General features: G+C 38.5%; 1 protein-coding gene across 1 annotated transcript in view; it reads right to left on the bottom strand.

Annotated features, from left to right (window-relative positions):
* Positions 1 to 21,507, bottom strand: part of cdh19 (cadherin 19, type 2) — a 121,068-nt gene that overhangs the window by 28,439 nt on the left and 71,122 nt on the right. Inside the window, exons 2-4 of the mRNA XM_088001229.1 lie at positions 7,740 to 7,844; positions 4,493 to 4,571; positions 4,337 to 4,400 (exon numbers count right to left, since the gene is read on the bottom strand). The gene's annotated coding sequence lies outside the window, so the exon portion shown is untranslated. The remainder of the gene's footprint in view (positions 1 to 4,336; positions 4,401 to 4,492; positions 4,572 to 7,739; positions 7,845 to 21,507) is intronic.

Genomic DNA, 21,507 nt, shown 5'->3' with positions numbered 1-21,507 from the left:
ACAGCAAAATCCTGCAATAGCTTGAACAAAAATGTTGACTGATTCTTTTTACAGTTCCTCAAAATCATTAAGCGTGTAGAAAACTGAAGGTTTGCTGGAACCAAAGTGCAATTTACAGAAAGCTTCTCAACTTGTCTATGTCAGCGAAGCCATGATTTGTTTTACATTTAGACAATGCCCTGTATTGTGTTTTATGTCTGGGATGATGAGGCAGATTATCATTCCTTAAGGATGGCACTATACTCTGCAGCTGACGAATGAAGACTTCTAATTAGATCAATGTCTCCCTGGACACGGAAAACAGAGACGCATATACCGCTGACAAACTCTGAGTCAAATCGATGCACCAATTATAATGTGCAGCGAGATCGGGGTCAAGAGTGCGAGGACAATGAAAGTCAGGACCAACAGCAAATTTGTTAGGCACTTCCATTTACGTGTTGTCTGACAGGCCTGGGGAACCCTTTACAAGTTCAACACACACATGTTAACACACGCAGCCAACTTTTTTTGTTTTTTTTGTTTTGTAAATCATGGAAAATGCTAATTCACTTGCTTTGGTCGTTGTCGACCTCAAACTGACAGCTCACAACAACAGGTAGTTGGAAGTGAGTGAAATATCTGCCTTTCAGCAACACAGTGGCAGCATCAATACTCTATGACATCACAATTCCCATATTTAATCCTGTAAATGTAAATTAGCTGTCAAGATTCATTTGCAAAAAGCTGTCCTTATACAGGACTTCCTCCTAAATGAAATTTCACAAAAGGACCCGAATGAGGGCATCTGTTTGTGCGTTCGTACGTCTGTACAGGCCGTATTCATATCTCTGAGCATTGTGGAGTGACACTCCAATTAGTGACCAGTGAATCGTGAGGCGTTGTTGTCTTTCACGGTGGCTGCCAGGCGTGTGCCTGGACCGAACGTCTCGAGGCAACACCCAGACAACAGCCCCTCAATGATGCTACACCAAGCAACTGCCAACAAACCAAGGAATCGGTTTCAAAACGCTTCTGTGGGCTGAAATAGTGCACAGGTCAAGAGATGTTTGGCTGTCAGCTTAACAAGATGGGGCATTTTGAAAGTAAGTGATGAAACTGTGGATAAATAAAGCCAGAGAAGCTTAGGTCAGGGTCTGGAAAAGGGAAATGTGAGGCATGAGTATGGTGAAAACATGTTTTGTGTGTGTGTGTGTGTGTGGGGGGGGGGTGTGTGTGTGTGTGTGTGTGTGTGTGTGACAGCCATGCTTAAAGTACTTGATAACAAGAGCAGCTAAACCAAAGTGTGGTTTTAAAGCTCATTTTGTAGATAGAGGCTTTTATACAAGCATATCAGCACTTACATGTGTTAAAAGTGTTCTGGAAAAAAAAAACCTCTGAGGACCTAAAACTAGAGAGACTCATTGGACTAAATGGTATATTTTCTCCATTTTAAAGAAATCCTCATTGTACATGACACATGGAACATGTAGAGTGGCCTGTGCTTGACAGCCATTCATTAAATCTAATAGGCCTTCCTCCCATTTCCAGCCAGCCTCTTGCAGCCCATATGTACCGAGCTGCGCTGATGCTCTGCCACATGACAGAATGACAATGAGCTGCAGTCTCACCATGTTAGGCAGTAGATGCGCTGAGACTGTCCCATCATTTCTCCATACGTCTTCTAGCTCATAAAACGCAGCTCTTTTGTAGGAATGGTTCCAGGATGCCATTAAAAGGTATCCTAAAGTGCCAACGCATTTAGACGTTGTACATCGAAGCAAGGCAATAATGAAACGGAGTCCGTCTTTTGACATTGTGGATGACACATTAATATCAATTCCTGTTGCTGCCTGAATTAATACATTAATGCTCTAGCAAGATGTCCAACTGAAAAGAGCATAAATTATGTTGCTTTAAAAGAATCAGTCATTCTGACTTGTTCCATGTTTTTTTCACGTTACAACCACAAACTTCAATCTGCTACCTCCGTTTCTCCGATTCACCAAAATAAAATCGGTGCAAATGGACGGATAGAAAGTTTTGTTTCAGTAAATCGTGTTATTTTGAAATGACAAGCTTAGAATTTTAGATTCTTTAAGTGTTCGACAAAATGTGTTTGCTGACAGAAAGGAAATCATCCTATCTACAGTAATGTAATTTAACTTATCCAGTATTTTCAGTGCTCTATTACTTCAGGATGCTGTTTGTTCACTAATGTCCACTAAACCTCGGAGGCATTCTCAGAACAGCTGGAGTTATATTGAGATTAAATTTCACAAAAGAAAATGTTTTAAAGGTGTTTTTACTGTGCACTACATAAAGACTTACTAGTGTGATTTGTTTCCTGCTACTTGAAATTGTTAAAGAAAAGTGCATCTACTAATTGTCACTTCCTTAAGATCACGCTTTTCAGACAAAATATCCTTATTTGGTCATTTGGGAGTCAGCCAGGGAAGTCGCAGTTTACCATTTAACTTCATAAATCAACAACTTTGACACTGACATGTAGGTTGTGTTTACTAAATCGGGACCAAGACTAAGGCAGAGGGATGTCAAGTCACGATGTGACTTATTTATGTATGACTTTGTTTAATTTTATTAAAAATACAAGGTATAATTTCTGCTTTGCAAAATATCATGAATTTACAGAGATTTATAAGTATTAGCACCACGTTCTGTTGTTTATCTGCTTCTGAGGGGGAAAAAAAAACAAACAAAAAAACAATTAAGTTCTCGTATGCTGCGACCATAGAATAAGCCATGACTAGAGGGGTTTCAATTAAAGTCAGCATTTGATTGCCTCTTAATTAGGCTACAAAAGCATAAAACACATGCTGTCTTCAATCATTAAATAAAGAACGCAGTGGAGTGCACCATATTTAGCTCACTGTATTTTGTGTTGGTGTATTTTCATAAAAAAGTAGAAAGCTGAGATATTAAACGATGAAGAGAAGATACTTTTTTTTTTTACTTTATAAATTAAGTTATTCGTTGAGTAATGAGTTTTATGTGTTATTAAATGTAAAAATCATTATGTTTATAACTTTTCCCTGTGAAATGTGTTCAGGCTTGTAGCTTACTTCAACAAAATTAACTTCTACAACCAAAATTGATACATTTGAAAGAAAAAAAGCTCTATTTTTTGAGTTCATAACCTGAAGATTCAAAGGTAAAATCATTCAGCGAGGTGGAGGAACGCTAGAAAAATGTCTGTGAGCAGGAGCTTTGAGACCTAACAAACCAGCACCCTGTGGAAGGAATAAAATGCTCTGTGATTAGTGAAAAATAGTCTGCCTGTACTTCACTGATGCAACGAATGACCATTTGTGACACAAGCTTCAGGTAGACGTTGTAATTTCTGCTCAAGTTCTCACCAGCGTTGTTGTTCTGATGTGCATGTCTCAAATGTAATAAAGTCTCAAAAAAAAAAAAAAAAAACACAGTCTGCCAAAAAATAAAATAATCAACCTGTTTGGAAAATGGAATTTGTTGAGAAAATATATATATTTAAGAAAAACTTACAGCAAGTTGGACACTTGTAGTTTTTGCAATTAGTTCATTTGGAATACAAAATTATATTTATTTGATCATTTTGCTATAATTTTGTTCGGACTGTACTTAATAAGACTCAGTCATGAATATAAACAAATGGGGGTTTTTCTTTGTTGTCTTTTTAAACAAAATATTAACCATATGTAGCGACAGAGGTACTTTGTTTTGTTTATTTTTTCTTCCTCTCATAATTTTCATCGTTCTTCACTTGAATTGTACAGGATAGATGCTACATTGTGGGCTAAGTTGTGTAACATTTCACCATATTGAGGATCTTTTCATACTTATGAAGTTGTACGGCTGCAACTAAAGCAAACTGCGGTTACTTTAATATTTTAAAGACAAATGTTGGTAACTGTAGCCAATAAGCAATTAGCTGGAGTATTAACAATATTAGTTACATTTTTGTTATTGTTGTCAAACAATATATAATCTCACTGAATATTAGAGTGCATTGTGATTGCAAAGGCAATTTAAATTTCATCTAGAAAGTACTGAAAGTAGCAACTTAAAGTTGAAATGAAGATGAAAAGAATTAGTCTGGACATCTGAATGGCTAACTGACTGAGATATTTCCAAACTTTTGTGGTGAGAAAAGGTGAAGGGCTAAATCTTTTCAATAATTTTGGAAAACAACATAAACCAACCAAGTTTAAACAGCAGAAATAGCTAAATTTGTCACTTTAAAAAAACAAAAAAGGGACTCATCTAAAATCTTGTCAGGCTAAAAGGTATTCCTGCTTTTCTGCCGTTGCACTAATAAAATATCTGAAACCAAGTTTGACTGCGTCGCCACACCCACCTGTTTGTGTGATTCTTCTGTCCGCCAAGTCACTGGTCCCGGCTGCCTCCAACAGAGATCACTACTGGGTTTAAGGAAAAACAACCAGCTTAACTAAAGATCCTGGTACATAAAAAGAAATTCACTCGACACAGAAACAGAGACGAATGATCATACTTCTTACAATGCGTAATCCCTTCAACTGACAACCTCGCCTTTTCTTCTTCTCCCCCCTTTTCTGTCCTCCTCCAACTTTCTGAGGAAGAACAAACACAGGCTCTATTGTCTGAGACTCCAATCTGAACACGGCAGAACACTCGGGGCCTTCATTGACATTCAGATAGCCCCAGCCCAGACGTACAAATGGTTTTTTATCTGTTTTTTTTTCTTGGTTTTTTTCTGTCTCGTCTTTGTGAACAATCCTGTGCTTATTAGAGTTGAGCTGGAGCACTGAGCAGATGGTATTTCATCCACTGTAAGGTCACCGTTCTTGCTAGTGATAGGACACCAACAATCTGTTTTTTGACATTCAAGCGGAGGGAGCATGCTGTTCTTCCACACTTCTTTCGGATCTGGTTCTATTTAAACAGTGAAGGCCCCTCCGCCGCCGCCGCCTCCTCCTGTGAGTGACGGTTGTGAACGTAATCCAGAAATGTTTGTCCTTCCATTTTGTCCTATATCATCAGAACAAATGGAAAAAGAATGAAAGGTATTAATCTATACACTATAAAACTGCATCGATGTTTAATTTGTTTCAGCAAGTTGGTCCAAAACTTACTATCAACTTTTCCTCGTCAAACATTATGTAGATGATCCACTATAGTGGGAAAACAATGTTCTTTATTGTAAAATCTGCAAAATTATGTAGGTATTAAACATGTAATGCCTTAATTAGCTGCTAATAGCTGTAACTTTTGTTGACATGAGCACATTCACAGGAACTTGACATTTTTTAAAAGGATCCTGAGGTGCAAATTAAACGGCATAAAAGACAAGGAATTCAGCATCTGAGACATTAAACTGAGGAATTGAGTTTTTTTTTCCTTTCACTGTATAATTAAATTCCGAATGTATGCAAAAAATTTGCTCGCCCCAAGGACATGTTTGAAACAAATACTGACTAGCTGTGATCTTTACGCCCTCAGGCAGCACCGCATGAAACACAGACATGATTCTGTGGTAGAAGTTTCTGCCTGGGCTGAAAACCATCGTCGGTACAAACATACAGTTAATCGCTGTGTCTGTGATTGCAAATTAGTCTCTGCCAGTCTGAGAACACATACAGAGGAGCTGCAGCGTATGTGGCATTAAGACTGAGAAGAGTATCTTTTGAGAAGCAGCAGCACTTTGCGACGCTTCAGTCGTTCTGGGTTCCAGAAACGTTTCCGGGTTTTTGAACCAGTTTGAATTCAAAAAATTCTCAATGAATTTTGGACATTTCCATAAATGGATGGATGGACAGGCTGACAGAAAGATAGATAGTTTTATATGATTTGGTAATAAAATACATTGGTTTTGCTACTTATTTGAAGAAATTCTCATACTCCATTTTGATGGTAGAGAGAATATAATCTGGACTATATTCTATATTGAATACTCTTCCTTCTTTTACCATTTTTATCCAGACATTGAAAGCACTTCCATTGATTTTTTTCCAAACTTTTCCAGACTGTGTGACTACTCATGTTGTCTGAGAATGTTTTTTTTACCCCCTCATCCCCCCCTTGTTTAGTTCTCCAAAGCAATTATAGTAACTCCAATTACCAAAAGTTAAAAGTTGTCATTCTTAAGTCTTTTTTTTTTTTATTTGACAACCCAATTGCCTTTCGTAAAAATACCACAAGACTCCTCGTTATGTGCTCCTCAGAGGGCTAATTACACCCCTAAACAATGCTAATGGATTCCATCATTAAAAAACTCTAAGAGGTCCAAACCAGCACCGTCGGTGCAAATGTCCCCTAAGTGACCACAGAAGCCTCCCTTCGGCGCTCCCTGACAGGGTGGAATTTGTTATTTCGGAGGTTGAGATTAGTTCTCTGTGTGAACTCCACTCCTATTCTGATTCCATATCAAACAGAGAAATGTCAGGACCTGCTCTGTGACATTTAAAACCTTCATTGTAGACCTCGTCTAATTGAGCCTCCCTCATTATAATGACGGAGTGCGGGCAGAGCGTCGGAAAAGAACATCAGAAATGAAAGCTGCGGTTTAGGATTATTTACATTCCCTTTCTCCCAACGCGGCGGCAGATACGACTATCTCTTAGTCTCCTGTGACATTTTCGGCGCTGTAAAATAATGGGTGCAGTCTAACGGTCAGCATATTCGAACGAAGATAAAGGGAAGTCTGGTCAAATAAGCATTCACCGAGATGTCATACTGTATAAATAATATGAGCTATAATTATGATGTAGTGCTCTCTTATTTCTTGTACATCTAACTATCAGTGAAGGTATCTTTCTTGCAGCAGGAGTCACAAAAACAGACAAAGCAGCTCCGATATGAAACTGATCGTTTTTCATATTTTCCGGCCTTTTGTGCTCCACTGATGAATGCCTCTAAAGATCTTGTTGAAAACCGGTTATTTCCCAATCAAACACCATGCTGACATAAAAAGTTCACAGGAGATGGAGTACTGAACTGTTCAACTTTGTCATGTCGGAGGCAGATGTGCCCTTCACAGCTTGTGTACATATTGTTAGATTGTCTCTGTGTAATTGGAGGAGGAATAAAGCGTCATTGGCATTCTGCTCAGTCCACTGTGGTGAATTTGATGAGGATGTCACATTAAAAATGTATGTTCCTCGTACGTTCCTTGGCCTTTGTCTTGGACACTTATGACAAATAAGGACAGAGCCGATGCCGCCCGAGGTGGATCTCTGTGTTTGAGAGGAAACATCAGCATCTTTTTTCACTGTCTGCCTCCTCCACATGAGAGGAGCGGCTGTCAGCTGCTGGGCCTGATTTATGGCTATGAAGCAGGGTTGAAAAAAAGTTTCATGGACTTCATGAATATAACCCTGTCAGAAAAATGTGATCAAAGCACAAACCGGTTATTGGCATTCTGTCTCAAATTCTTTACAAAGTTAAGTTAATCCAAGTAGTTGTGTTTTTTTTTTGTTTTGTTTTTTTTTGGGTATATGTTTTGAAATTTTTGTTGACATTTAATTTTTTCTTCTTGTTGTAAAACTCGGTTTGTTTTAGTTTTAGGTTTGCTGTTTGATTTTGTATGCCACATTGTTTTTGTAAGGTTTCCAACACCATATTCAGCCCAAATATGGAAGGACAAAAGCAAATCAAAAGTCTACAGTGTTCATTTATACTCAACATTTATCGAAATGAAGTGACAGAGGGAAATTGAAATGAAAGACTTTCATTTGTGAAGGCAACCAATCAGAGGTGGACTGGGGAAGAAAATGACCCACCAGTTCCAGAACGTCCTGGGTTCAGATCCCTGCTTAGACTCTTCCTGTATGGAGTTTGGATATTCTCCGGATGCATGGGTTCTTTCCAAGTACTCCAACTTCCTCCTGCAGTCCAAAAATGTGAATGTTAGGTTAACTGTTCTATTTAAATTGCACTTAAATTTGTGTGATGTATCCATGGTGCTTAATGTCCAATAACCTCTGAGGAAAAGCACCAGCTCCCCTGCTACCCTGCATGGACAAGTTGGTACAGACAATGGAGGGATGTACAGGCTTAAATGATCTGGGGACATTTAAGCTCCATCATGTAATGGGTAGCGGGGCTGTGTTCTTCATGCACCCCAAAAACCCAGATCAGTGTTGATCTGATGTCAGTGGAGCATGCCACCAGCAGGAGACTCTTATCAAATGGCTCCAGTGAGATTATTAATGATTTTTTTTTTTCTGTGACTTAAGGGACCAGTCACAACTGCTTACACCAACAGACGACACGCCTGGAAAGACGATGAGAAACATGTAGACAGTTGCACCAGTGAGTTCTTCATGACCTTGGTTTATATGATGTGTTAAAGACGCATCATCAGATCGTATTTGCTGTTACAACATTCACTGCTAATGTGACAAGACGTAGTGGGGGTGGTATTGTTGCTGGTTCCTGAATGCACAATGACATTTAAGAGTCGTCACAGATGTGGGAAGCAAATCGTACTTCCTTGGTTTAAACATTTCTAACGGTACATAAAATAAACAGAGGTAGTTTTATACAGTTGCCGCAGAAATGGCAGCATACAAGAAACGCTTTAATAATTTTGGAGTTGTCCTTGTAAATTTGGAATTTTTTCATCATAGAACACTGAAATGCTAGATGAAAAGCTGTGGCGTTTATGAGACTTTTTTTTTGTTGTAATGAGAAGCCGTGAACAGATGTCTCTTTAACAAACCTTGTTTATCTTGCATGGAGAAGGCCACCCTCGTTTCCAGTGTACATGACTGGAAACGACTTTCCATTAAGATTTTCCTGACTTCTTAGTGAAAGCTAATATTAAAAGTCTTCACATGAACCTCTATGACATTTTCAGGCTGGAGTTGTTTTGCTTTCTGTCCAAATTTGAAAATCCTCTGGAATGTCTATTTAAAATACAGAAAGGATGACAGAAATGTGCTGCAGATAAGATACTGGCTCATCAAGAACTCTCACAAAACCTCACTTCAAATAAAAAAGTGAACTTTAAAATTTAATGAAAACATAAATTTAGAAAAAAAAAAAAAAATCAAAGTGCATGGGTGAAATAAATTTTTCCCAGACCAGTGATATTGGAATAAAACTGCAGCTTGATGGTATACCGAAAAGGCTTTTTAGAATAACTTGCAGACAGACAGCTCAGCTCAGGCAGCTGCTTGTAACATTAGACGTCTTATGAGAAGATGAAAGACGTCTTTTTACGAGGAGGTTCTTATATTTCTTATGAAAGGAAATTTATAGAATGTTATGGCTGCATGTAGCTTCTTTTAAGGACTGCACAGCCTTATTATAAAGTAAGTTTTGCATAGCATCAAAGATAAAAGACAGAGCTCTGAGATGCTGTTATGTAGGTGGGCCTTTTGACTGGATGATGATCTGCAGAATGAGCAACTCAAATGGAAAAAAATGCTGGAAGCCTACATCTAATTGCTACTGAGATTTTGAAAGTCGAAGTGGAATAAAAAAATTTTTCCGACACATTTCATCTGGAAAAAAAAAACACACGGCAAAGCAGTTTATGCTTGACAGCAAAACACTTTTAAAAGCTGTACTGAAGAACAAACCAAACCCGTGAATAAGACAATGAAGCAACCAACAGACCTCACTCAGTCATGGCAAACTTTCAGCAAATGTTGTGAGAAGCTTGTGGAAAGATTGCCCAAGACTAACAGGTGATTCTACAAAAAAAAAAACAGTATATAAACTTCTCAACTTGTTTTCGTGTCTTTTTACTCAGTGTAACTGTTTAGTTTCAGCTGTATGTTTTGCTGTCTTTCTCATTTTCATAAGTGGTAAAGAAAAATGTGCTTCTATGAAAACTAGATATTGGAAAATTAGATCAGCATCTGGCGGCCCAGTCCAAGTAAAGTAAAAACCTTTCAAGTTCCTCTTGATGTATTGATGAAATTCTTGAAAACTCTCTTTGTAAATCAGGACATATTTAGAATGACGTGACCTGAACTGCTGAAAAATGTTTGCAAAAAAAAAAAAAGATTATTTCTGGTCTTAATTCCGATGCAAAAGGTGGCAGGTTTTATTTTTGTCCAAAGAGTGATTTACTTAAAAAAAAAAAGAAAAAGTCTCGTATAAAAAGCCACTTTAGAGCTAGAAGTAAAAAGCAGTTTTTTTAAATATCATCTCCTGAACTGACAACATTTCTCAGAGGATTCACTCGAGGAATGAGTTGAATGCTCAGCGTCCTCCAGGGAAATATAGTTTGGAGTTAAGAGTGTGGTATCCATCATGCTGATGAAATGCATAATTAATTGTCATCTTTCTTGTATTCCTCTTTCCTGCCTTGACCACAAAGATGAAAAGTACAAGTCGAACAGCCGCGTCGTTGGGCCGGATGACGTTCTCTCTCTCTCTCTCTCTCTCTCTCTTTCTCTCTTTCTGTGGCAAATTAAACACAGGTGATAAATCAGCAAGGTTAAAAAAAGTATTTACACAAATAAGTTAAAAACTATCGATCCAGTGCATCTCACTGTCGTAACCCTCGGGACGCGGCTCCCTCGGAAGAATGCACAACTCCCCCAGTCGGGGTTCATTTGAGACGCAGACTGTGTCTGATTGATCAATGAGAACCACTGCCGAGCCATCAATCTAACAGCAGCAGAATGGGAAAAAGGGAGCATTAACATGTATAAGCTGCCGCGTCCTGACAATGTCCTCTACCTTAAGTTGGTAAGAAAACAGCCACCTCTGGGGACAAGTGGGAAGTCTCAGACCTCCGACACGAACGTGTTATATAAGGACAACACGAAGGATGTCAGCATCTTGATCTCTTTTTTTCTTTTTTTAACTCCTGCGCAGCATTTTTGCCCGAATTTTACAAAAACACAAGACTCACCTTCATGCAGCCCTCAGGTAATTATTACAGTAAGCTGCTAATGAAAGCATAAAATTGCTGGCACCTTTTTGGCCACCTCCCTGCTGTTGCTGTATTTTAAGGCAAATGGGTGATTAATGAGTGATTTGTTCTGCTAGTGCTGCTACACAGCTGTTCTATACCGCAGTGATAATTGGGCAGAGCGGCTAAAGCCTTGTTTGCCAAGGTCTTTTACTCAGAGCTATGACTAAATTAAAAAACAAAAAGCTAACATTGTGCTTGAGGAGGTCAGCAAACAAGGCGTTTCCGTACTGAGCTGAACATCTGTATTTTACATTACAGTACGACTTGCAGCTTAAAATGAGTTGTCTAGCTGAGGGAGACACATTTTGGCAATTTTATCAGGTAAAATTTCAGAATTATACTGTAGTCAAATATCTAATTTAATATAAAGTGTTAAGAGAGGAAAAATTCTTGAACTTTAAAAACCTTTTGACTCGTTAAATCCTCTCTTATGCCCGGGTTCAGAAAAATGCTGTGCGCAAAGACTGAGATCACGCAGAGATAACAGCGTCACAATAATCAGCATTTATTCAAGACAGATGCATACTATCACCAGACAAACACATCACAAAACATCAGAAACCTCAGAGCACAAACAACACATGAATTTACCTGAGAGAGAAAAAGACAAAAGATGGAAATGACAAACAAAAAGCAAAGACGTCTTTGGAGAAGTTGCAAGAGCAAAATCTGATTTGTTACTTCTGTGTAGAAAGTTTTATCCTCTTGTATTTAATTTATTCAAATAAGGCGTATCTTTGCTCATCCAACCAGGAGCTATCTCTGACCCTCTCTCAAGCCAGAAACTCCTGCCGTGTTTACAGCCTTTCACAGATGAGTGTAAAAAGCTACAACTTCCACTGTATTGTTTTCCCACAGACAAAAGGCACTTCAAACGATCCTAGCAAACCATCTGCTGTAACTACAGGTAACATAAAGGTCAATAGGCCAGAATACATTACTAATTTCAAAACCACAATTTGGCCATTTGAATCAAGACATGTTAAGTTTTAAAACTAGCTTATTTTAAATTTATTTTCTCAACAAAAGCCTTACAGTTGCTGCATAGTTCAGTGGCGCAGATCTTCATTGCCACTTGGACAATTAAATTCAACATCAGAGCCTAGCAGACAAACACATGGGGCCCTGAATCTGTAAGCACTTCACCACCTTCATGCTTCAACGGTAGCATTGCTCTCGAAGTAGAAAGGTGTGTCCACAAAATGTTTTTACTCTTTACTAATGAGTTCACTGACTTGACCGACTGGCCGCTTTCAAGTCGCTCGACTGACTGAATGCGCCTTTTCTGGAAGACAGACTGGGATTGTTCCACCAAAAATACTGGACTTCTTCCAGTTCCACTGCTCAAAAATGTTTCCATACTTATTATCTAATAGCCTTCTAGCTCCATAATGGCACCTTCTGGCTATGAAATGTATCATTTGACAATAAGTTGTTGTTTTTTTGTTGTTGTTTTTTTTTTTATCAGATTATAAAAGTTCATATAATGAAGCCAAGTCCAGACCTTATGAGCCAGTGTCGGGAGTTCTGCAGAAGTAAGCAAATGAACCATTTATCTAAAAGCAGGTATGTTGCACTGATTTTGAAATTTGAGAAATAAAATCCCAGTTTAATTTGACACCCAGACACAGACCTGGATTTAAATTGAACCTGTTTGTGTAAGATTGTTTTACACTTTGTGGCTTTGTCACACTAAATCCTCAAACTTAAATGTATTTAACTGTGTGGCAGGACAGACCAACATATCCTAGTATACGATTGTGGGATGGAAGAGTCGTGTTTAGTCTAGTTTTTACTAAATAAAGGATGAAAAGTGCTGCGCGTCATTTCAACCTCCCCACTTGAGAAGACACAGTGTCTGGGGTGTAGCAAAATGACACAAATTAAACAAATTAAAACAGATGGCCCATCCAACTGTGTTCAGGTTATTAAAGTAACCCCTCTGTTCCTGTTTTATTAGCAATATTTAATGAGATCCCTAATAAGAGCCACACTGAACAAAATTGTCTAACAAGGATAGAAAGTTGGAGAGTTTTACTTCAGTTTCTTCTCTTTTTTTCTAAATTTAACATTAGAAGCTGAGCAAAGAATATCACAGACAAATCAGCTGCTTGTTGAAGCCACGAGCAGCTCATGCAAGTGTATTGGAGGTTGAACCATTTCGCAAAAGGAATCTTGACAAAAAGCTGACAAGTGGTGAGAACAGCATGTCTTGTTAGCTTTTGCCGCCCTCATTTTTGCAGCTAATCTTGGAGGTTGAGTAGGTGACATTTCAGTAGCTTCGCCAACCATGCTGTCAGTTTATTTTTTTACAACCTTGAAGAAAAAAAAAAAAATGGGAGAAATCATGTCGCTCTCCGTGGAAGAGCATTACCACAATCTTAGTAAGCAGTTAATTTCTGAGATTTGAAATGACATTAGTTTACATTTTCTTACTGCATCGAAGATTTTTTTTTTTTTAATAAGCTGCAAATATCTACAGGATATCTGTCAGCTCCAGGGATAAACATAAGCTCAAATAGTGGCATTCAGATTGCAGCAGATTTGGTTCTTTAGTGCACAGTCACAGTTATATTCACTTTTGGGCATTATTCATTCAGGCCTGCAGTTGTAGCTAATCCCTGCACCCAAGGCACTTCAGCAATAATGTACCTGTAAAAAAAAATCCCCATCCATATCTTTATGAATTGTTATGAGATTAGTTAATATTTTTATAACACTTTTGGGGGATTTATCATGTGTGCTTCACTTATGCAGCAAAATGTACCCAATCAGATGTGCCCATCTAAGCTTTTCAGTAAATATAATTTAACTTCGGACTGACGGGAGATATACAGAAACAGGTGTAGTGTTCGGGTTATTTGAATTTAAAATAACTAGGAGCTCCATGCCCTTCCCTTGCATCAAAATAAACACAAACATTTAAGCAAGAGATGGTAAAGGTGCACTGCTGGGGGTAGATGTTGGTTGGAATAGGACAAAATGTTACATAGCCTTAATGAGATCGTGGTAAAGTACTTTAGTTGCCTAATGGAGACTTTTCCTACTAGAATGCAGAGAGAATAATTCAAACACATTTAAAACTTTGGATTTGTTTCCCTTCCATCTTTGGAAAATGAAAGATGTGACGGGGCACAAGAGCAGTTGCAGCACCTTCAGATTTATGCTTAAAATGCAGCAAGGGGCCTCCTGTAAAAACTGCACGACAAAATCTAATTTAATAAGATGATACTGTATTATTATCCCATAATATGTCAAAACCTTTAAAAACAATGATTTGGTGCATCATCCGGAAAATATGTGCGTTCATCTCTCAGTGATGAAGGCAAATCAATTTTTTTAATTAAACAAAGGTCTCTCGAAATGCCAGGTCTTGTGTTAAATCATTACATGGGAACAAAAAAGTAACTGTATTTATGCTAATGGATATTAATTTTTTTGTGACAGCCAGCAAGGCTTTTAAAGTAATTTATATCTCTCTTTGAGAGGTTTCTGTGGAGCCAGCGCCACGTTTGTGTGTTTGGCAGATGGGCTTTCCTTTTTAAGAAAGGAAGACATTTTTCTATTCAACACATCGAGAATCTGTAGAAAATATACTTGTTTTGTAAACTAAACCATTGGGCTTTTAAATTTCTAAGCAAGAAGAAAAAAAAATCTAAATTCAAACATGAATATACCAAAGAAAGAAAAGGAAGACAGTCAATTGCAGTTTTCTACAGATAATTGTCATGATTCACTGTCTGCCTTAGCACCAGATATTAACAATGTTGATACTCTTTTTTCTTTCAAATCACTCGTCAGAACACATCTTTTCAAGTGCTTTTCATTGTAATCTCGCATTTGTACAGTTTTTAGGGTTTTCTCGTACATCTGTTTCTATTTTTAGTGTATTCTTGTATTTATTTTTCTCAAATAAGTAATTTTTGCATTTCATTTGAAAACTAAAGTAACAAAGTCTGGAAATAAGGTGGGGAGGTACAGAAAGCTTCGACAGTCAGGGACGACTGATGTCATCTGCTGGTGTTGATCCACCATGTTTTCTGAAGACGACGGTCGAAGCTGCCATCTACCAGCTCTGCTACTCGCCGTTTTTCAAGAGATTCTAAGCTACCAATTACTTCTTTGTACTCTATAAACAGCTACATCTTCAAGCAGCTTCCGAAACTCAGAGTCATAACTCACCTTACTGTTCAGATGCTATAACATTGGCAGTTCAAGATCACCCAGCCAATCACAGATGCTTCTCTTCACTGCCTCGTGGTTTAGTACCTTGAAATCAACAATACTTCCCCCATATCCCTAACCTCCAGGAACTAAGAAATCTTCAATATTCAACTTGATGTGCTGGTATAAATCCAGCATTCCTTCCTTCCTCTCGCTTGTCTGCTTGCAACTGACCAAGCTCACGTTCCAGAATTATTCCTCCTTTGCCTCCCCCTCGATGGTTCTCCACTGCATCTCTGACATCTGGACCTTAACCCACACTACGAACCCTGACCTATGCCTGTTCTATTGAGCATAGCCTGAAGAAGAAGCCTGCTTTTTTGACCTTGTTTCTGGTTTGCCACATGAGGATCTTTGTGGAGTTTGTCTGTCTTGCTCTCAGAGATGAGATGTCCTCCTTTCCAAACGATCCTTCAGTGATCCCAAGCCTTCTCTTACATCACAGCCGCTAAAGTCTTTCTGCTTCCCAGGAAGTTGCTTAATTCTTGTCGTCCATTCAATTTGAATTTCTGTCATGACTGTGTTTTATGTTTTGATGCTTTTTACACCAACGACCATGGCACATTGAAAGTCACTTAACTTTCCTCTCATCCCTATTCTTTTGCTTGGTTTATACATCAACAAACTGTATTGACAACAAGCAATTCAAAAGGTTCCAACAGTGTTGTGGTACTCGAGATCGGTCTTGGTCTCGAGTCCGGTCTTAAGACCGTTTTCTGATGGTCTCGGTCTCGTCTCGGACTCGACCGCATTTGGTCTCGGTCTTGTCTCGGTCTCGGGCGCTGGTGACTCGGCATTTTATTTCAAGACCAGTCGAGACCGCAACTGTGAAAATATCACTAAACGTGCAGCATACTGTCCAGTTTATTTGTTAACATCTTTGTTTTCAGTGGATGCAAAACTCACCGATTAAAATCCAAGCAACTACATGTTTCTGTTACTCCCCCCTCCTGCTCCCCTCCCCACCTTTCACTCGCGCGCGGCGCTACTCCCTCCTCCCTCCTCCCCCTCCCCACCTTTCACTCGCACGCGGCGCTCCAGGACATGCGCAGTGGTTTTCTCTCAGCGGCAGAAAATGTTTGTCTAATCGTCAGTAATATAATAGCGCTGCATAAATAGTAAGAAATCCGATGGCCACAGCTAACTCAGCAGCGCTTCGCTTTCACAGACGATGGGGACAACGTCTAACTATTTTCGTCACTTAGAAAAGTAGCTCAAAGAAGGTAAGCTCCGTTAACGTGATGTTAGCAAAGCTAGCTGCAGAGACACATAAGCATTGTAATGAAAAAAAGTCACTCACTGTCTGAGTTATTGTGCGGAGATGTTGACTGTCTTGTCGCATATATAGGACAACGCTATGTCCAAAAGTCTGCAATATAGTGATGTGACATTCAGAAACAGTCGATTCTTCTCCACGGCTCTTTATTTATTAGATAGGACTGGAGTGTCACTCACTGAGAGCCGTTGTTCTATCAGATTACCATACACTGTCAGAATAGCATACATGCAGTGAGTACCATGCCTGCGCATGCGCATTAAGAAGTCCGACCGTCAGAGGAGTTGTCAGTTCACCACATGCAACAAGTTATGACGAAAATAAGTCATTAAATTGTTTTCAATGATAACTATATAGATATACATGTGTTGTCATGGTTTCAAAGTGTATTTAAAGCAGGTCTGGCTGCAGCTGAAGTAAGCTACAACACACGCCCGTGTAAAACTCACTTAACCGCTAAATCAGGACGCCATACAACTGTTAATAACAAAGTGTATGACGATCTACGTCATGATTCTATGTTGCTAGCATACATGCAGTGAGTACCATGCCAACGCATGCGCCTTAAGAAGTTCGACCGTCAGTGGAGTTGTCAGTTGCTGACAACTCCACTGTCAGCAACAAGTTATGACGAAAATAAGTCATTAAATTGTTTATAATATGACATAATATGATAACTAGATAGATATACATGCGTTGTCATGGTTTCAAAGTGTATTTAAAGCAGGTCTGGCTGCAGCTGGATGCCATACAACTGTTAATAACTGTTAATAATGATCTACGTCATGATTCTATGTTGCTGATTAAATAAAATCATATGGTAATGACAGCGTATGCATGTCTGAGCTAAACGTACGACTATCTGACAACGTATGCTGATCCGACAGAACACCGTGAGTTTGTGCTAAGCATATGACGATCTGACCTGACAGAACACCCGTTCTTTGTTCTTGTAATGCTCTGTGTGCACTGCATCATTATTTTATTTAATTATGTACGTTGATATTTAAATTAACAAATAACTAAAACACAAGAAAGAAAGGGCATGCACTCTTTGATTGTTTTTGTTCAAAGTGGCAGCTGTAATGTCTGCCATGGTGTCAGACTACCTGGCTTCATGTACTGGGATAGAGAGTGAAAACAGTCACGATGAGTGCCTTCTGTTTGGTTACTTCTTGCTTGTTGCTCCTTGGTCAGTGTTGGTAGTTGAGCGTTATTTACCGTCAGGGCATTGCCTCAATTGCTATGTTTAATGGTGCAGAGAGTGGTGGTTTCTTACATGAGCAATATGGGCAAATGCCCAGGGTGTTATGTTTTTAGGGATGGCACGAGACCATCACACATTTTAGCACAGAAATGGAATATTTAATATTGGTAAAATGTATTAAGTATTTAATATCTAGGTGTTTTTTATGGGAATATGGATCTTTCAGATTATTTTGAGAAGCAATTTCGATCATATTTTACATTTTATTGTATCATGTAGCGTGGACCGCTGGTCTTGGTCTTGACTCGGTCTCGACTTTCATCGGTCTTGGTCTTGACTTGGTCTCGGACCCTAAAAGTCTTGGTCTTGTCTCGGTCTCGATACACTCTGGTCTTGGTCTTGTCTTGGTCTCGGGTTAGGTGGTCTTGAACACAACACTGGGTTCCAATCATAAAATGGAGAGCAAATATATATTTTCTAATAAAATGCATATGTATGTGATGTAAAAGCAGATCTTGATGTATCAGAATTAAACTGACTTTGAAAAATGCACATTTATCTTGTCTTAAAATGAGCCTATTTGCGTTTGTGATGACATTACTGAAATAAATAGTTGTTTCTCATTAGAGGTATGCAGACCGACTTTGTTCTTTTAACTTTATAGGGCGGTGGGAGGAAGAAACCTAGCACCTCTGTGAAGTGTGCCAGAGGCAGAATCAGTTAAAACACACTCCTTGACACAAGGAATGAGAAGGCAAAGAGTCCCTGTTAACATTTTTCACTTCACTAAGCTGTTGGAACAGTAGATTAAGTGTGAAATGTTGTTGAAGATAATTAGGCAGGGGCCAGAGTAGGAAGAGTTAGAACAATCCCCGCTGATACGGCATCACATGCCACTATCTTATAGATTGACAGAAATTACAGCTGTAGTTGTCAGTCATTTTCAATGATCCTTAATGTGAATTTTTATCTCGCGGCTTAATTATCAGACAAAAACGATATTCAACTACATTCACTAGCATACTCAGTGAGCTTTCCACAAGACTAGCTCCTTTATTGTAGGTACATGAAGAAAAAGATGCTTTAAAGGTTTTATCTGCCACAAGAAGAACAAACAACAACAAACAAAACCCTCAGCAGTCAACAAAATAAATCTGAATGTCAACAATCATATTTCTTAGTAAAAAATCAAAATGGAAGCATAGGAGAACATAAGAGTCCTGGCCTGACTTTAGCTGCTTTTCACTCAGTTACTGGTTCTGCGTGAGCTGTTGGATGCAAGCAGTATTGATTTTTAACAAAAGCAAAAAGCCTATGGGAGCCTTATTTACCATGTTTGACATGTAGAGGAAATAGTAATTTTCACACTATGCTTTTGCATCGTGAAGAGTCTCCCAGGCACACAATCCCTCACCTGCCCTCTCATATTTCATGGTCTGAGTGGGCAGCTCCAGCAGAAAAGGTTCCTCTATGAGGACGACATGTGAGGGGGACACTGGGAAAAAGGAGAAGCCGAACCAAATGTTAAAAACATTCATAAAGTTATTCAAGGAGCAAGCAAGAAAAGAAGGATAAAAACGATGAACATTAAGTGACATCATATGTTTTAACCCTTCACTTCTCAGTCCCATTTTAGCATGGCTTAGATATAAAGTAGTATCAGTTTTTCCATCTTTCTTATAAGTTTTGCTCAACATGAAATGCCTTCAGAAACCAATGTGCCTTATGCAATCTGCCACAACTAGCTGCTAACCAAACCACACTATTCAAGCATTTTATGACTCTTGTGATAATTATTCTTCTTGTTGTGTTTACTGGCAGTTGGTAAACAATTTTCCGGTGCGCATTACTACCACCAACTGGAGGGTCGGGTTGTAATATTCTCTTTTTGCGCTGTGTTCATGCTGTGCTCCTCTGTCTGACTTGCTAATCAGTTTCTTTCAGCTCACCTGTGCCTTGCCTGATTGTCTCCCTTTCTACACTTATGCTCTCTACTATTTGAGCTCCTGCTTATTGACTTCTCTGTAGAAATCAAGCAGTCCTTCCTTGGTCTTGTTTGTTTTCTTGTTGTTGACTAAGTTCATGGTCCTGGGTTATTCTCGCCTTATCCATATCTACTGCATCTCTGATATCTGGACCTCGACCCACGCTACAGACGCTGACCTATGCCCCACAGAGAGATGCTTCTGACCCAGATATTCTCTTGGATACAAGCTCGTGTTAGCATACAACAATTTAGAAAGTTAGCTGTTGAGACTTGTGAGACCTTTTGCGATCTATTTATTGTATATTAGTCAAATGGTCACCATTCAGGCATATAAGTACTACAGTAATTGAAGTTCTTCCAACAATGAGACCTATGCTGTTAATAATTAATGCAAACAATGCTTTTAAATTACATTTAACTAGAGCTTAGAGTTTTTTATTTGCTCTGCTACATTCTTTTCTCGAATAACTTTGGTTTCATGTTACATCTGTGACTATGCTGCTCCCTGGAAAAGCTCAGGTTTAGCAGCACTGCCAGTGAGGAGTTACAGCCAACCAACCAAGATGAAAGATTGACTCCAGGATTCATGGAGTTAAAATCCGCAATCAAAATCTGCCACCTCCATTCCTCACATGGCTCCGTGTTAGGATAAAAGAGATCATAAACAGCATTGGGTCTGCACTACTCAAGCTCTTCACGTGACCCACTGATACAGCCACCTATCACTCTCCATTCCCACCCACATGCTTTCCTGGTCTAACCTTGAAAAGACAGTTATTTTTATTATCATCTACAAATTCATTTTATACAGTTAAAATGAACAATTTCAATCAAGTGCTGCAACCTTTTTAATCTCTGTGTCGGTAGATGTAATTGGATGGATGGATGGATGGATGGATGGATGGATGGATGGATGGATGGATGGATGGATGGATGGATGGATGGATGGATGGTCGATCATTTTTAATTATGTTGCGTTTGTATGACAGCCTAACATGCTGAGACAAAATGAAAATATTTTCTGATCGGTTTTTGACTCTCGGTGTTTGTGTCAGTTTCAGACAACTTTGTTTTGTTACTAAATGGTTTGTTATGTATTTTATTGTATTTTATCCATGTTACTTGAATCATATGTTTTGTGTCTGTGACAAAACATTTGTAGACTTAATATTTTTCATGCATTTTGCATAGCGTTTTGGGCCAGTGTGGTAGTTTAATGTTTAAATTTAAGACATTTTATATGTATGATTGCTAATAAAGCATGTTACACAAGAAACTGTATCTTACACATTATTTTAAAGGCAGTTTGTGATATTTAACAATTGGAAAAATAGTAACTAACATGCTTTTTTTGCTGGCACCTAAACGAGACACTGTTTAAGTTGGTGTGAGTTAGAACATGTAAAGCAGTAATATGATTATAGAGCGTGCATTTAGTTTTATGTGCTCAGTCAGTAACTTAAGTCACCAAACGTTGATGGTTAAAATGTAAGCAATCTTGCAAATCTGAAACTAATGATGTCCTTAAAATCTAAATTAATTTAGGAAGCTAGAGGGTTTTATTCTAAACTAGAAACAATTATAGAAACTCTTTTTCCCCACACTCACTTTTCTATTTTAATCTTTCTAAGACCATTCAGTAACCATGGAAATAGATATAGATGAAATAATAGAGATAGCAGATAACAAGACAGAAGAATGTGTTAATTGTTTTTCCTTGTCTGTGATGCAAAATGTGAGTCTCTGAGAAATAAACTTGGGGAGTTATGAAAAATTACTAGGACAAAGCTGTATTGTAGGCTATTTATTATTCTCAGACTTGGCTGCAGGCACATATTCCAGAATTACACCTGTTTAAACCAGGCCTTTAGATTGAATGAGAAGAGAAAGAGAGACTGCAGACAGACTGGGAAGTGTAA

The sequence above is a fragment of the Poecilia mexicana genome, unplaced genomic scaffold (assembly GCF_051168715.1).
Source record: "Poecilia mexicana isolate PSO_F unplaced genomic scaffold, ASM5116871v1 scaffold_20, whole genome shotgun sequence".
Taxonomy (NCBI): domain Eukaryota; kingdom Metazoa; phylum Chordata; class Actinopteri; order Cyprinodontiformes; family Poeciliidae; genus Poecilia; species Poecilia mexicana.
This window is presented reverse-complemented; position numbering and strand designations above follow the sequence as displayed.